Raw genomic sequence first — 16,578 nt, 5'->3', positions numbered from 1 at the left:
CTTCGGTGCAAAGTTGACCAAGACCTTATACTGCCATTAACTGAGTTTTGTATGCAGTTGGGTACGCCTGTTTGTGAACCTCCTGGGCAATACTATTTCGTACAGTCCTTGCAGCTCTAGTGAATGATGCAATTTAATGATGCATTTTTAACTGGAGAAAATATCGTTTTGGGGATAAATTAATAGTGATTGTTAAATGTTAATTCTGATATTCATTTTATTGTTTTAGTTTATGGGTAAATGTGCGAAAGACAAGCTGTTGTTGCAATTGTTCGCTCGGGTAGAGCGTAATTACATTTGTTGTTCTGGTGTTATGAGTACTGGTTCTTTTATTGCAAATTTTATTTAAGCATAATGATTTGTTATTCTTCTTCTTGGCGTAGTGTACATCAGTTTTAGTATTATTGACCATTGACTTGAATTTTGCAGATCATCTTCTTCAATACCGGATTTTAGTTATTCAAGGCCTGCCAGTTGCTATTAAGCGTTTATTTGACAAGCATTTCATGTTGAAACTGAATGTCTAACTTGGAATTAACTACTGTTATGTGTATACTTAAAAGTTTCTAATAAGGTCCTGCATCTATAGTGATCTTTCAAACTTGATGCTTATTATCTTGTGTGATTCGGTTGTAAGCAAATTGTATATTTGGATAATAAAGCTATACATCTTTGCAACAACATTCATTTCCGCTCCTCCGCCTATGTAGCTCCTAAAACCCAATGTACAAAAACTATGTAGCTGCTTAAGCCAACGTCTGTCAGATTCTGATGTATAGTTCCTAAATAGATATAAAAGGCTAGGTTACTAAACTACATAAATTTGAGAATGATCAAAACTAGACGTAAATTAAGAAATGTGTGTCTGAGATAGAAAAATAAACGATGTATAAAATTTAAGAAAAAAAACCATTTTAAACAAATTTAGAACTACTCAAACCAGAAACCTTTCACGCATTGGTTTAACAACACAGACTGGAATCCTCGAATACTTAGTAAATGGTTTCCGTAGCTAAAACTAAATTATGTTGCTGAAATCTTGAGTGCATATGTACATAAACATTAACCATTTTTTGTTTTATTTCACCACACAGCTCAAGGTTTCTCACAAATTCTCTTTATTATTGCAACCTTAGTCCACCGCCTTAGAAAGCTCATGCAACAGAAATGAACTTTTCTGTTCTTGTCTGTTACCATTTCATTATTTTTACCGTCCGCTCCTGGTAGCTGAGCGGTCAGCGCGACGGAATGTCATGCCTAACGGTCTGGGTTCGATTCCCGGCTGGGTCGGAGATTTTCTACGCTCAGGGACTGGGTGTTGTGTTGTCCTTATCATCATCATCTCTTCCCCATCGACACGCAAGTCACCGAAGTGGCGTCAACTCAAAAGACTCGCTCCGGGCGAACGGTCTGCCCGACGGGAGACCCTAGCCACAAGGCATTTCCATTACTTTTACCAACATACTTGGTGCCTCATTAATTTTTCTATGAAATTTAGTATTCTATGTTCCATAATATTTTCTATTGCATTAGGTAACACTGTTATAATAGTAATCTGGAATCGTCGGGCCGCAAAGTGCAAGTCTATTTATGTGACGCCACTTACGCGTCGATGTTGAAGAAATGAAGATAAGGACAACACAATACCCAGCGGACGAAATCTTCGGTCAGCAGGGAATCGAACCCGATCCACCGTATGGTAATCAGGCGCTTCGACCACTTTTTCTTTTTTCCTTTTTTTTTATTATCGGATTTACTTGGCACTTCCATGAACGTACCGAGCGAGGTGGCGCAGTGGTTAGCACACTGGACTCGCATTCGGGAGGACGACGGTTCAATCCCGTCTCCGGCCATCCTGATTTAGGTTTTCCGTGATTCCCCTAAATCGTTTCAGGAAAATGCCGGGATGGTTCCTTTGAAAGGGCACGGCCGATTTCCTTCCCAATCCTTCCCTAACCCGAGCTTGCGCTCCGTCTCTAATGACCTCGTTGTCGACGGGACGTTGATTACTAACCACCACCACCACCACTTCCATGAACATTCAGAAGACCGTAGTCAAAATCATCGTGAAAATAGAGAGACAAATAATTATTATAAGCAAAACAAGAGAAAAAGATTCTAAATAACCAAGAAACTCACTCACAGTCTATTGCCTCTCTATTATTTTTACATGTCTACAACGACAAAAAGTTAACAAAACGGAGCCTCACGTCATTTGGGACCCGAAATCAGGGAAGATTCCAAAGACCAGAAGTAAACTCAACCAACACGCTGTGAAGATGAGAAGAAGGATATTAGCAAAATGTGCTCGATAGCGCGGCAACCGCAGGAATTTCCAGTGCGCAGTCTCCAGATGTTGGTGAATGACAAGGAGATCAGAGTCGTTCTCTCCTTCAGCAACATGGTGAACGAATTTGACCCAGGAGCCAGACGATCGTATTCGTGTTCGTCTGAGGGAAAGAAATGATACGTTAGGATGAATAAGAAGTTCTTCCATAAAAGTGGAACTAAAGAAAAGCCAGCTATTGACGAATCCAAAGCCTCCCACTCAGGTACGGAGGAGGAAATATAATCGGACTTTGCCAATGTTGGATCAGGGCCTACATGTTGCCAAGGTCGTTTCGACTATGCTGCAGAAGTTTCGCCGGGATTCCGTTACACAGTCCATATCTCTCCCCCATGCGATTTACATGTTTTTGGAGCCCTGAAGATATTCGTGCTTCGGCTGTAGAGATGCACGTCTGGATACAATCATGGTTCCGTGGGAAAACTGCAGAAATTTTTCTATGAAGGTATCGACCAACTTGCCTCACAGCCACATAAATGTACAAACAGTTATGACAGTAACTTTTGAAATGATAAAAAGTTAACCGTCTTGATTCCCATGTTTCTCCATTTCAGTTCACTACCTCTCATCAGTGGTTTCCCAGATACGAACTGGCAGTTTTATTTAAAAAAAACTTACAGGTTACCCTGCCGAAGTAGAACATTTAGTTAAGGGGCTCCGGAACGCCCTATACTTGCAATGTTAAAATAACGCTTATAAAATACATCTTTCCTCACAAAATATTTGAGGTAGGAAGTTGAACTTTTTACAGATTATTTATTGGAATATGGGCTAAAACTTAACACAGGGATTTTACAAAATTTTAGTTCAGTTATTAAAGATGATTTTTTTTCAATTGTAATGAAAATTCACAACATTTTTTTGCAATTTTTTATTTATATATTCAAAAATATACAGTTGTTTGGAAAAAGGCTGTGTTAAATTATGCAGAAGGTACTGTGTAACATTTACTGAAAGTTTGAAACAAATATGTTTGGAAGATCCTTAGAAAACATGTAATTAGTATGAGAAAATAAAAGTTTTGGGAATCGAGCGACAAAGATTGGATTAACTTTTTAGTCCATTCCAGGTCCATAGGATGGATTATCTTCATCCTCTGCAAACTCCTCCTCCAGCTTCCTCTTGTTCCTCCTCCTGTTTACTCTTGTTTGTATTTCTAGACTCTTTACAGCCCTGTCTGCAGCCCGAAGGCGTTCCTTCTCTAAAGCAAGCATCGCTCATACCATGTTAGAACCTATCTTCATTCCCATATTTCTAAATGCCTTGCACCTTACAACGTTGCCATCATTGAAAGTCGCAACAGCATCATACACACCAAAGTGAAGTGTTTCTATTCCAACAAATACAGTCTTGGGGAATCTCGACCATATAACACTATTTACACTTTCATTGGGGTTTTGAGTTTTTCTGTGAATACACTTTTTCAACAGTTCAGGTGCTGCTAAGTCTCTGAAAATAGGTTTTATCACCTCCATTATTGCATGAGGCAGACTAAAATGTACCTGATGAACACGGACGTTAATAATAACACCATTTGACAGCAGTTTAACAGCGCCACAGTGGGTCACGCCCATGTAGAACACATTTCAAAAAAAATTTAAAAATAGTTGTAGTCTTCGGAATTGAATAAATTATATATCTATTAAAAGGTAATAGTCTGCAAATTCAGAAAACGCAAAAAAGTAAAAATTGAACTTTTCATGATTTTGAGCCTTTCCGGAACCCCTTATGCGAAATGGAAGAAATGTAGTGAACTAATTTAAATTTTCACATCTTGATTAGTTTCAATTTATTGAAATTTTATGCACGAATTTCACATTTTTAATCTCACTGAACTGAACAAGGTGAAGGGTAACTAATATTCCCAGGTACAGGAGTCACTGCACTTAACGTTAGGTATGATATTAGTCGTTAACTCACAAACTAAAATGCACAAGGTGGCGGCTAATTAGAACCAGACTTTGCTCGTTTGAATGTAGGTAGGCTGTTGAGATTTACGTCCCCACTCACAAGGGGTCCCTAGAGGATGCAATTAAAACAGTCCTTTCTTACCCCGGTGGGCGGCTAGATGCGCTGACGCCATTGGCACTAGTGGGTTATCAGATAGCAGATTTGATTGGTCCTGTTGGAGGGTAAGCTAATGAAAGTGTAAACGCACATAACCACACTGCCACTTGGTACCTGCGCTTTGTTTTAATTAGGTTTTAGTGGAGATCTGTTGTTCTGACTGACTCTTTTAGTAGAGGAACATTTGGTGTAGGGCCTCCATCATGGACTGTTCTCTGACACAGAAAGCTGGGCATGCTTAGCAAGTGTCAGCTAGCAGGGGAAGTCATGCATCCCTCTGTGCAATAAGCTATGATTTTTGGAATATCATTTTTTTAGGCGTTCAACTCAGGCGAAGCAACTGCCGCACGAGGTATCGTCGTGGTGTTGCCTTCTTCCCACATCTCGCGGCCGAGCCACGTGAAGTACTTACGTCAAGAGATCCATTCCCATGTGAATCTTCATTCTCACTTGGTCTACCCTTGCTCTTACCAACAACTCATCAATACTTCGGCTTTTGTGAATTAGAATTTCAGTGTGTTCAAGAGTTATTCATTGATAGGGTATGATCAGGAGTGATGATTCCTGATATAACTGTGTTGCTTAATGTACGGACAGACCGTATTTTTCATTTATGACTTTATGATTATTTTTCTGTTAAACGTTTCCCTAGAATGCTTACAATACGGAAATGTCTTTATAAAAGCGTGCTGAAAAGAAATGCCTCAGGAATTTTTATGTTAAAACTCTTAACGTTTTTTTAAATAAAAATAGTCTACATATTTATTTCTCAAACATAGTCAACTGTGGCGACGAATACAGTTCTCCCAACAAGAGACGAGTTTGTTGGTGCCGTCACTGTAGAACGTTTGATTTTGTTGGCGGAGCCACTACCACACCTCTGCTTGCACCATTTCATCATTATCAAAGTGAAGTCCTCGAAGATGTGTTTAAGTTTTGCAAACACATGAAAATTGGATGCGGTCAAGTCGGGATGCTGTGGGATGCGATGGACGTCAGTGAAACGAACGCGTTGGACTGGTGCAGAAGTCACGGTTTCAGTGTGTGGTCTGTCACTTTCATGGAGAAGGAGAGGGTATTCCACGTGTGAACGAGTTCTTCGAATTCGAAATTCGATTACAGCACCCTGTTATCAGGCACCCCCATAGTTGTGTTACACACTGCCGCGTTACACACTACAATTTGTGATGTAGAATAAAGATGGAGAATACTAATAACGTTTGTTTTATTTAAGTCCATTAAGAGTTTCCACATAAAAATTTAGAGGCATTAATTTGAGCACTTAGTCGTAAAAGAGTTCCTAACCAACAGGTACCAGAGATGAATACCACCCTGTATCAAACGCAATCGGTTTCAAATTAGACGGAATTGCTGCTGTCAGAGCACGCCGGTCCCTCTCAACCATTTGCTCAGTGAATGTTGCTCACGGAAATACGTGCAGAACACATTTGGAGTCGAGTACCTCCAAAAATGCATTTGCTCACTACAGTACAAAAAGGTGCACGTCTTCAGTTGTCCAAGCAACACATCATAAACTGTCCAGTTGCTGACTGAAGGCGTGTAGTGTGGTCCACAATTTCGCGATTTTGTTTCTTTATCAATTTCTTTATCAAATGGTTTTTGGCGCCGAGTTATCCGACGTCCCAATGAGGCGTTTAAGGCGCTGTATGAGGAGAATGTAGTTTAGGCTGTAGAATGTTCTGTAATTTGATGGTGATGTTTTTTGTACCCCGACTTGGGGCCACTCATTTAGGTTACCGTGAACATGAAACAAGATGTTCGTTAACAATGGAAGAGCAAACACAACTGGAATGTGATGAGTCAAAGATATAGTTCTCCTTTTTCTTTGCATCTTGTACTAATTCGGATCAAGGTGTACGCTTTTGATGAACATGTACTGCAATTTCGATATTTAGGAAAAACTCGACGGTCAGATACAGTTATTCCTCTCGCTTGTCTTGTAATTTCTTTACCATCTTATCATGTTTAAGCTACGGTAATAAAACTTCGGTGCGCATCTTTCATATATATATATATATATATATATATATATATATATATATATATATATATATGTGTGTGTGTGTGTGTGTGTGTGTGTGTGTGTGTGTGTGTGTGTGGTTCAGAGGGCCTAACATTGAATAAGAAAGGCGAATTAAGAGAACTAGAAAAAAGAGAGAGAAAAATATTAAGAAAAATTCTAGGTCCTGAGAAAAACAAGGAAAACAGGTGGATTAAAAGGAGAAATGAAGACCTATACAAAAATACAGAAAAGATCACAGATACAATGAGGAAGAGACGGCTAAAATTTTATGGACATTTAAAAAGAATGGAAGAAACACGGATTACAAAGAAAATTTTTAATTACGTTAGTAAGCTGAAAAATACTGTAGGATGGATAGAAGCAGTAAAGAAAGACGCCAACAAAATAGGTGTTACAGAAGAAATAAACGTGATAGGAATAACTTTAGGCTACTTATAGAAAACGCAAACTATAAAGAAGATGAGCCAAAACCTCGACTCAAGACAGTGTGGACAGATGAGCAGAGACGAGCAGTTGGCGAGAAAATGAAGAAGTTCTGGGAAGAACGGAAGAAAAAGAAACACCATAAGTCTTAAGTTGTATGCGGTCCATAGCTGGCCAAATTCATAATAAAAAGAAATGTGTGTGTGTGTGTGTGTGTGTGTGTGTGCGCGCGCGCGCTTGTGCTGCAAAATGAAATTGAAAAAGAGAGAGAGAGAGAGATAGATAGAGGGACGGAGGGAGGGAGAAATACAGAATGTGTAACGTCTGTTTCAAATACAGGTGAAATATTTCAGGCGACCCGAAGCTTTGAATCGGCAAAGTGATTGGTCTGTGAACACATAGGGATTCATAAAAAACGAATGTGAGCCTTATTGAGATAGGTGCCGCTACGATTAAATACAACATACAATCATCTGTGATGTGTACGCGGTGGAATTTGCCGTTTTATAGAGTTTTTGACTTCTTTTCAAAGACTGCAGCATTATTTATTACGGAGCGGCGTAGTTGCCTGAAATGATATGAAGCATAGAAATGGGATGTTAAGGTGCTGAACCTAAAAAAGAAAGAGATTTAACAACATTTATTCGCCTCACCGGCGTTTTTAACATTGACAAAATGAAAAATCTATGTCAGGCATTATAAGAGCCTTCGTAAAATCGCTAATTAATACCGCCAAACGACTGAAATCATTTCAAGAAAATTTTAAAGTTCTTATATGTGACTTTTTAGTACTATAACCAGTGACGGAATCAATATTAACGAAATCTGAACAGTGAAAACGTTACTAATATCAAAGCACAATTCCAGGAGCTGAATCAAATACATTTGTTCGTCAATTAGGCATATACATAACGTGACTAGCTTAAGGTTATCTCAGACATCGCTCGGTCCCTTCATTTGGCTTGAATTAGATATGCTAAAACACTCACACAGGGTACAATTTAATATGACATAATCACAAGCTGCCAAACGCCAAATTACTTTCAGAAAAGTCCCATAAGGCACTTTGCAGCTTTAATTGCGACAAGTAATCCTAAAAATAACTATCGCAATTTGATACTTGAAAATTTAAAAAGAAACCATTACTTTAAAATATATACCTCTCGCAATAGTCTTGTCACATGTGCCTTTAAAATCAAGCTCACAATTTAACGAAGATTAACTTTTCTGGCAAATAAATAGAGGAATAAGATTTGCATGGAAAAAGTCAGCTTTAAAATCCAAATTCTGTTTGCTTCTCACATGTAGACTTAAATAATTCGGACATGTACTGGTAACCCGGAATGCTGCTCTAAATTGGGGACTAAGAACAACCTTGCTCAAGGAATCACGATTTTCGTGAATCACAACCAGTATAGTTTCCTCACATGTAACCAAAACTTGCTCACCGTTTTTCTTTCTAGCCCAGTGTATGGTTCTGTACTAAATACTGGCAGTTCAGCATCCAAAACCCAAAGCAGTAGAAATCAGAAACGTGTCAACTCTGAATGTACAAACGCGCTACTTTAAAGTCAGAGGAAAGCAGTCTTCAGGCGTCGTAGGCACGCCCTCCGCATTTAAGGATATCACCACCATCCACAAAAAGACAAACTGGGTCCCAGTCCTCGATGAGACCCTAGTGGCCCTTTGAAACACGAAGCAAACACGGTGAGCTCAACAGAGCGTGCGTGCGGTTTAATCACCTCAGTTTGCGATCACGCTGCCTCTGGCGGGACGCTGGCGAACCTTTCGCTGTGATACGCAGCGCAGAAAGCTTTAATGAGCAGCGCGTATCGATTGTAAAGCATGCACTGCGCCTATGTATTTAGGTGTGTAACAGTAGTCCCCCACCCAAATTTCTATAAAGAAGCAAACTCCCAAGTATAAATAGTTTCTAACGTCCGATTACTTCACAAACGAGTTAATATGTTAAACATTTCACGTTAACAATGTAAGCGAGAAAACGTTTGGAAAGGGTTTTAGATTTTGTCGCAAGTCGCTAAATGTTCCCATTCTCAAATATTGGACAAACGTAATATGGAGTAATATGGATAGTTTGTGTACTTTAGCTACACTACTTCGAGACATATACACAGATCCTAACCGTAATACTTGTTTTACTGTGTTTAACTTAAGGCCATCCCTCTTAATGAGTGATAACAGCTTTTAACTTTTCTAATTCGGTCAATAATTATATGAAACATTGCAAATAAAATTTCTGAGTTCCCTGGAAGCCATTAAACAGACAAACTGTAACTGTGTACCATGAAATGGGTTAGCCTTTCAGTAATTGTTGTAGATAACAGGATGTACTGCCAAGATCGCAACAGGCACCTTCCCAATTGGAAAAAAATTTATCACCTTTGACGGAGACTTTAGAGAAATAGCGTTACTGATGCCTCAGAAAGTTCGGCAAAGTTCTCGACAGAGAGCTGTTCGTAGAGCACAATTTGAAGTATCGAATCGGTTGGGACAAAATTCAACAGACAGCTGCCAAACCTACGCTTAAAGAGTACTTGCCTTCTCATCAAAAATAACATGGCCAGGAAATAGGGACAAATGATTCAGTGTGCATTGTACAGTTCCGTCAATGGACTGTCGTCACTTGCTATCATCTTAATTGGTTACCATAAGGTAAAAGCGCATAATGGCAACAACAAGACATTATATCCGACGTTAGCCCCTTACCTCAACGTATTCTAACAATTGTATAGTACTGAACCCCAAATGTTTGGGGCACACTATTCTAGGTTGAAAAAACTCTTTTCATAGTCCGAGTGAATGGTTCTGTTCTGGTATTCTTGCTTGTACGTCATAGACCATCGGGAATTTTACTGAAGAAATTTTCCGCAGTTCATTGTTATCACCGCGACGTACTTTCTGTTTCGGGCTCTTAACGTAAGTCTGGCTAAACTAACATGAAAGCTAATCCTCGAGGTCCATCAAGGTTCCAGCCGTCAAAATCGTCTGAAGCACGATACTTTGAAATGGTTTATGCTGTATAGTGCTTTGGAACTAGATCAGCTTCGTATTAACGTGAGTTACTGGAAGGCTTGTAGTTGACAATTATAATCGACGCAGAAAATAACATAATTTTTATCTGAAATTTTACTCAACATACACTTCGGGTACACTGAATCCGTTGGCTGCTAAGTTATTACGATAACCCAGGACACCAAATGATCATGATCTTGTAGAATGATCACCCCTGCTTAAGTGGGATTTACAGACAAACAAAACCGAGATAACCACTACATTTCAGTCTGCTGCACTATAAAGCTAGAGCATCAAACAAGAGATTCCAGAAGATTATCTTTTATCATTTATGTAAGACAAAAGTCCGTCTTTCCCCACTGAATGTTTTATTTGTGTGTAAATAAACATATTTCACGTAGTTATGCTAGGCACCTTCAGTGGGCTATAATACACGAGGGCATTATTTAGTTGTACATGTGTCGGTAAGAAATCCGTTGTAATTCTTGGCAGCTCATTTAAATGACCTTCTATTTATATGAAACATTGCAAATAAATATTTAAACTTACATTCATTGTTATGTCCGTTTCATGTTTTCATATTGTCTTCCGTGTGTACTAGATACATATGGTACAAGTTTCCTCCAATTCATGGGTCACATTTAAACATTTCGCTGCGCATAAGCGAGACCTTATAACGCCACAAAAGTTCTTGTGACATGCGTGAGGGCTCACTGAAGTATCATGGGAGCTGAAGAGGGTGAAGGTAGTGTGGAAGTGTTTGCGTGGGAATGGAGGCAACATCGATGGGTGTTGGGGCACCGTGTGTGTGTGTGTGTGTGTGTGTGTGTGTGTGTGTGTGTGTGTGTGTGTTTGCGTGTGTGGTTTTCATTTTCTTTACGGTACAATGTGAATAAGTACGAATATCGGTCTTATTGCTCATTTGGTCTTTAAGTGTAATTTCGTTTTTTTGTGACCTTATGCATAAAATATTCGTCCTGCAGAGTAAGGATCCCCCTTCTTTTGTTGTTGTGCCAAAAGACTCCCAATGTCTGTTTTTATGCCAGTGTGGTGGGTCATTTCTTTAGAACTTCTTTTACTAGCTGTTCTGCATACGTCTAGGGGTCAATTCACTGTTCAGTGCCTTTGTACACTGTACTGTCACAGTGATGTGACCACCTATCAAAAGCTTGAATAATCACCTTCTGCAGTGCAAGAATTGCTGGAAGAGAATCAGTGATGTTCTAGAAGATACCGCCAAGGATGTGGAGCCATGCCGATTCGTGCCAGGGTCAGCTACACTAGGTCGCACTGTAATGTTGTGTGTGCATCACTGTTTTTTTTTCTTTAACTAATTTGTGCCTTGATTTTATTCTGAGAAGCTCAGTGATGTATGTAAATACCGAAAATGTAAATTTGATTCAAAAAGTACTTGAAGTGAAGTGAAGCGCAGCTGGACAGCAAGAAACTCTTTAGCGCGCAATCCCTGCAACGATAGCATTAGAGAATCTTTGAGTATTCACTCTAAAAAATTGACAATTGATTTTATTAAAAAAAATATTAGTAATCTATATCTTGTGGAAAGAGGACGTGTTGCTAGGCCGTCGCTCAGAACGTATAGTTACATTTAATGAGAATTGATATTTTAGTGATAAAACCGAGTGAAGTATGTGTAAGAGTTGCCAAACATTTATGTAGGCCTATACAAATTTTCTGGAAGTGAAAAATAGGAATATCTTGTTTTTGGAAAAGGAGGTGAACTTCATTGTCGTTGCCGTCTATCAATCGACATAACTGTAAGTGTACAAAGTTCACTAAAATACAGGAAAAGAAATGCATTCTCTATAGTTTTCATTCAATAAGTAACAACCTCTCGTAATTTATTAATTACAGGAATTGGATTATGTTCTTGTACAAAGTATGGTTCTGAACTCCACTGACCAATTTTGATGTAGCAGGACGTGTAGATAGAAGGAAGTTTGTGTCTCAAACAATCTCCTTTTCTCACGAAAAGCAGATTGCTGTTTGATCTTACTTACTTACAACATTGGTCCCTTAGGTATGAAAAGCTACGGAAACTTGGGCTCAAAGCTATCCGCAATACGGCCAAGTAATTAACAGAGTCGTATTTTAAACCTTAAAGAATAATAACTTCCTACAAATTGCAATACGTCAACAACTGGTGGAGAAGCTGTGAAAGGTGGCTACACTGAATCACAGCGCCAGAGATGGCGCCAAAGATTATTATTCCGCCGCCTCCACTGGTGCAGTAGTAATTCAGAGGATATCAAGGGCAGTAGTAGTTAAAAGGATGTCGATTGCAGTTGTTGCTCTGTTGGGCGAGAGAGTAGATGCTTTTCGGTTGGTGTAATGTATAGATGGAAGATATTGCAATTATCACAGTGTATTTTTCGTCAATATACATTGAGGTAAAAAAAAAAGTATTACAGATTTCTTTAATGACAATGCCTTTTGGTCACAGGTACTGTCAACAAAGCATCTGGTCTCGTGTTCATGTACTAGACTTGTAATTCTGATTTCTATGTGCAATTATAGTATTTCTGGTTTTTCAATTACTTCATTGTAAATGGTGTATAAAATATCTTGTCGTATTGAGGAAAATCCGAGCCAGATACATGTACATTGAGTCACACTACCACACACAGAACAGTTACACTTGTGCTTTGTTGTTTCGTACCTTTTATAGTTGCAGGGGACTTGCAATTAATCAATTGTGTTAATGGAAATTTATTGTCATTTCTAATTTTTATTTAATGCAGTCAGATTGCGTGCTAATACTAGTCAGGGCCAACCGGTTACGAGACTTCGTAACCGGTCACACAGCTACTAAAATTATTGCATTTATCCTTTCTTTTTAAATAAGCCCCCAGGCAGCTGATCATTCAAGGAGGCAGCAACCAAGATTCAGGTACCAGTTACGACTTAAAGGAAAAATCTCAATCAAAAATCAATCTCTCTCTCTCTCCAAACACATCTATAAATATTGATTTTATTATAAAAAAGGTGATTTTACAGCTAGGTTGAGCATTCATGGCATGAACCGGCTGATCGAGGTGATCCCATAGATTGTAGATAAGGTTTAGTTATTTTGGGGAGTTTGGTGGCCAGGGGAGTATGGTAAAGTCATTGTAGTTTCCTTCGAAACACGCATGTACACGTCGAGGTATGTGATACACTGCATGGTCCTGCTGTTAGATGCCAATGCACTCAGGAAAAACTTACTGCCTGCAGGGGTGGACATGGTTCCCAAAGTTAGAAGCCTGCTTCTGTTGATCCGTTGTGCTTTTCAGAATGACGAGATCACCGACGTAATCCTACGAAAACATTCCTCACACGACAATGCTGCCTCCTTCGGGCTGGACCCTTTCGACGGTTGCTGTAGAGTATTTGCTTTCAGACGTTTCAATGCGTACACACCAAAGGCCATTTGTGTAGTGAAGCATAAAACGTGATTCGTCTGCAAAGTTCACCTGTCGCCGCTCAGTGGAGGCCCTGCTACGGTATTGGCGTGAAAATTACAGTCTTTGTTGCCAATGAATAGCGGTGCTCCAGACTCCTGCTGCGGAGGTCCATATGCAGCAATAATCGCTGAACAGTCGTTAAGAAGACGCTGTCGGTAGCCCCTTGGTTCATCTGGGTGGTCAGCTGGTCAACAGTTACACGTCTATTCGTCCATAGACTTATCACAGCCGTCCTCATCACTGTAATCTATGGCCCATAGTGCACCAAAATTGCCTCCGGGCTAGATCTGGATAGCGCCATTTTGCCACGAAATGTACTTTAACTATGGCGGCATGCAAACAGTTTACAACCTTGACCGTTTCGAAAATTTTCCCGTCCTTGGGGCGAAGCCAGTGACCATGCTCTTTTGGACGTCGGATAAATCGCTCCGTTTCCACTTTACGACAGAACCTGATACGGATTCCCGCGTGAGCCCAACGCGCTTTAATGCCCTCTATTGCTAGTTCTTTGGGTTGTTATTGGGCTCTGTCGTCGAACATAGGTGGTTGTCACATTAATGTGTCTGGACTATATCTGTTCTTTGTAGCTGATATTAAAATTTACTGCAGTAAACTCAGTATACTCACAGTTGCAGCTGCTACAAGTTAATTCATATATTCCTGAACTGATGTATTTATCGTTCCCGAATGTCAGAGTTTTTGATTTATTGAGTATTTTGCTTTTTGTTTTGAAGGACACTTTAATATTATGTTGTTAGAAGATGATACTTTCCGTGTGTCTGTGTTCGTTGCGATATGTTGCGTGCCATTTAAAAAAAAATGGTTCAAATGGCTCAGAGCACTATGGGACTTAACATCTGTGGTCATCAGTCCCCTAGAACTTAGAACTACTTAAACCTAACTAACCTAAGGACATCACACACATCCATTCCCGAGGCAGGATTCGAACCTGCGACCGTAGCGCTCACGCGGTTCCAGACTGAAGCGCCTAGAACTGCACGGGTGCCATTTTCGTTTGTTAGGAGGGGTGAGTTTTCATCTTTGAGTGTGCATTTTCTTGACATATTCCGGGCATGGTCAGTCCTGCGACGATCTGAGCTGTATGATAACTGAAGAAAACTTCGCATGCCAAGAACATTAAAAAAACATTTCGTTGGATGACCGGTTTCTACAAAGCTATGTTGTCATCATTAGATCTGCAATATCATGAAGAGGAGCTGATAGAAAAATTTTACAATCATGATATGAGAGCTTGATAAAGTATCTTATTGCACAACCTATGGAAGTATAATATACCTCATCCTTTAAAAATTTTGCAGTGTATTGTCTGTCAGTGTTGCAAGCTGCTTCAAATTGTGTATACACTTCCCAGTAACATGAAGATCAGTATACACCAGCATTTCAGATGTAAAAGTACATGCATAAGCTTAACTATACTGCATCATTTACAAGTGATCATGTTTACCATCAGCTGGCAACTGATAGAGAAGTGGTGAAACACAACGACCAGCATATACGTTCACCAGGTGGCACTGCAGCTATTGACAGATAATCGTCTTGGATATAGAAAAAACATAGATACATAATTCCAAACAACTGGTAATATTTTATTAAGGACCTTTTTTATTTACTTAGTAATACAATACAAAACACAGAAACGTTGAAATTTTATGTATAATTAATTATGTAACGTGATAATATTGCAATATAAAATATGCGTGACACACCTTAGGGAAGTAGAGTCATGCTCGCAATTTGCTTCATGAAAAATGACGTGTGTCACACATATTTTATCCTACAAAATTATCAACAGTACAAAAATTAATTACATGTAAAAAAATTTATATTTCTCAATTCTGCATTGTACAACTAAGTAAATAAAAAGGTCCTTAATAATGCATTACCAGTTACACAAAATTACGTATCCATGTCCTATGCTACATACAGGACGATAATCTGTTAACAGCCACAACGCTACCTGGTGGACGTAAATGGTGGACTTTGTGTTTACACAACTTGTCTGTCTGTCGCCAGCTGGTTGTGAAAACGAACACTTTGCAATCGGCGCAATACATTAATTTTTACATTTGTACATGATACTTTTACATTTCACATGACGACATATAGTGATTTTCATGGTAGTGAAAAGGGTATGTACAATTTGAAACAACTTGCAATACTAATGGACAAGATGTGTGTAAAAATTATGAAGCATGAGGTTTGTTGCAGTTTCATAATTTAATCAACTTGTAATATCATGAATGCATAAGTTTCCTATCAGCTTCTTTTGATCATTTTGCAGTTCAGACGATTACAGCATAGCACTGTCGAAACTCGCCATCCAATAATATGCTTTTCAGTGACCTTGTCTTGTGAAGATTTCTTCAGTTATGCATATTTTGTGTTACTGACGTGATCTTGTAAACCCGGATTGTTTTTAGTTTTACTGCCTTCTGCTTGTATCTACTTTCAATGCTGTTGTGCAGTTTGCGCCGTGCCTTGCTGTTGTATCCCCTTTCTTGTGCTATGTTGATGACCATGTTCAGTTTTTCATGGTAATTCATTTTTCTTAGAGGTGTTGTGAGCGAATTTTTGAGAATGTGTGTGGTTTGATTTCCTTTGTGTTGTCATGACTGAAGGTGTTTCTTTTCTGAAAATGTTGAACCTGTGCCTGTTGTCAGGTTGTTTGATTTTGAAGTGGAAGTAGAGTATTGTGAACTGAATGTTATGGTGTCCATCATTTATGTTCTTGTTTTTATGTCTATCAGACATATGATATAGTCTACATGTCTGTGTTCATGTAATACTTTATATTTTATGTTTCTATTATTTCTGCAAAGACTGTGTTAGCAGTGTGATTTATTAGAGACAGAATATTTGAAGAAATTAGAGAAATTAGAGAAATGAAATGCAGTATTATAGTGACAGACATATGCAGACATCAGATGCTTCATAGGCAAAGAACAAGAACATATAAACAGTTTACACAGGCAGATAAATAACGTTCAGCTCACTAAGAAAGTATAAACAGAAGCAAAAACACCTCAACCTCAAAATTAAAAGAATCTGAAAATAGGCGCAGCTTCAAAATTTGTAGAATAGAGACTGCTACATACCCACCAACATTCTCAGAAAATGGCAGCCTATGTACATATTGTATACAGACTGCACAGGACACTCCTAAACAAAAAGAAGTCTCAGAA

Source organism: Schistocerca americana, chromosome 5 (genome assembly GCF_021461395.2).
Source record: "Schistocerca americana isolate TAMUIC-IGC-003095 chromosome 5, iqSchAmer2.1, whole genome shotgun sequence".
NCBI lineage: Eukaryota > Metazoa > Arthropoda > Insecta > Orthoptera > Acrididae > Schistocerca > Schistocerca americana.
Note: the sequence above shows the minus strand (reverse complement) of the source record.